This window comes from Penaeus vannamei, chromosome 1 (assembly GCF_042767895.1).
Source record: "Penaeus vannamei isolate JL-2024 chromosome 1, ASM4276789v1, whole genome shotgun sequence".
Lineage (NCBI taxonomy): Eukaryota > Metazoa > Arthropoda > Malacostraca > Decapoda > Penaeidae > Penaeus > Penaeus vannamei.
The window spans coordinates 28232443-28234942 of record NC_091549.1 but is presented as its reverse complement, the minus strand read 5'-3'; positions in this window follow the sequence as shown (position 1 = coordinate 28234942).

Genomic DNA, 2500 nt, shown 5'->3' with positions numbered 1-2500 from the left:
TGCACAATGCATGGTGGATTAGGTTTTAAAAAATATTAACAATTGTAATGATAATAAGAAATGAGTGCTACTGCCACTCCCTCTATTGCTACTAATAAAAATGATAATGAGGAAAATGTGATATTAATGATGCTGATGAGGATGATGAGATGATGGTGATGATGATAATAACTATTGGAAACCGTGGAAATTTCACGAAAGAAAAGGAATTAAGAGGTACTTATCCCCTCATCTTTCCTGTCAGTTTCCTTGCACCGCATCACTTCCTTCTAAACCTCCGCTCTCGGATTGTAGTGGAAATAGTAAGTGTGAATAAACTGGTGGTCTTATTACTTTAGTGAACCGTACTTGCCTACAAGGAGAAGATGATAAGGATAATGATAATGAGTATAACAACAGTAACAACAATAATGATGATGATAGTAATACTAATGATAATTATAATATTATTAGTTACAGCAATGGTACAAAATTGATAATAATAAAGATAATTATCGAGTTAGAATAGGATTTTAATAGCTTCGTAAAAAGATGTGAGTGTGCGTGTCATTCTTTACTATCTATGCTGTCAATCATCACCCCACATTGCATCAAAATGAAGTAACTTCAACTTTCAAGCGCAACGTGCGAACGAACGGACGGACAAACACAAGGACAATTTTAATGTAGATAAAGACAGTACTATTACTACTCCACTACTACTCTTAATACTAATGATAAAGATAATAGTAATAATAATGATAATGACGCTGGTAATGATTATATTATTGATAGTAATAATCATTAACCATTAAGTTATAAGGGGGAAGGCAAAAAATGAGGGAATTTCTGAAAAGGAAAGGTGCTGGGGTTTAAAAAAAAAAAAAAAAAAAAAGAAGGTAGAAGGAGTTTGTGGATAACGTGAAAAAGGAAGGGGGAGATAAGAAAAAATATAGATAAAATAAAATGAATAGGAATGAAAAGATAAAGTGGGCATGTTAGGGGGTACGAAAAGAGTGAAAAGAAATATGGAACTATAGGCAGAAGCGGAAGGTGTAGAGGGGTATGGGAAAGAGATGAAGATGGGGAGTAGGAGAGAATCCAAAGAAAGAAATACGAGGGGAGGAAACCGGGAAGACCACGGAAAGAGACAGGGAGAGAATATGAAGGGAAGAGAAAATACAAAAGAGAAGTAGCAGAGGGAAGAGACACGAAGGGGAGTAAATGCCAGCTCCGCGAGCGGCGAGGGAGCGAGGGAGTTGGCCAAGGAGGGGAAGCGCCCGATGAACCCCACCTTTGGTCCATTAGTGCGGCGGAAGTGCATTAATGGCAACTAATACGCCCCTCATAACACCTCTGACCCCCCACCCCGCCCGCACCCGACCCCCCCTTCCTTATGAACCAACACCCTCATTCCCGTATTGCATTTCGCCTTCCGCCCCTCTCGCTCTCCCTCACGCCCATCGGAAACCCTTCTTTGTCGTGAGCCGCGGCCTCATGGAACCTCATATATATGTGTGCGCGCGTGCGTGCGTGCGTGTGTGTGTGTGTGTGTGTGTGTGTGTGTGTGTGTGTGTGTGTGTGTGTGTGTGTGTGTGTGTGTGTGTGTGTGTGTGTGTGTGTGTGTGTGTGTGTGTGTGTGTGTGTGTGTGTGTGTGTGTGTGTGTACATTCGTATATATATACATATCTATCTATTTATCTGTATATATATATATATATATATATATATATATATATATATATATATATATATATATATATATATATATATATATATATATATATATATATATATATATATATATATATATATATATATATATATATATATATATATATATATATATATATTATATATGTATGTATATGTTAGTGTATGTGTGTTCTTGTATGTGTTTACGTGTATATGTACGAATGAATCGATATATGTACGTATTTTTATTCATTATTATTTTTATTTTATTTATTTACTTAAATTTGCGTTCCTTTTAGTTTCTTTTTCTTTTCCGTCTCTGTTGTCTTACTTTTTTCTTCTTTTTCTTCTTTCACACCCTTTCTTCCTCCTACTTTCTCCTTCTCCCTTTTTTACTATTTCTTCTACTCGTCTTCCTCCTCCTCCACCTCCCCCTATTCCTCTTCCTCCTGTTTTTTTTTTCCTTCTTCCTCTATTCCTCATCCTTCTCCTGTTCCCTTCTATTATCAGTGGCAAAAATCAGAAGCATATCCAGGCGCGTGCGAAGGCCATTGGCCACGTGATGCGAGGATGTTAATGGCTCGTCTTGGGGCGGAGCCTCTGCCTCCTGCAGGAAGGCCATCACGGTCGGGCAGAGAGATTACTAATACTCAAGAAAGGTTATCCCGGCCATGCAAGAGGAGCGGCCCTCATGCACAGTAAGAGTCCACCGGGCCTGAAAGGTATCACTCATGCAGAAAGTGCATTATGTTATACAGAACTAGTACCATAATTGACCAGTAATAGCATCTCAGAAGCATGGGTGTAATTTTCACACGGAAAGGTA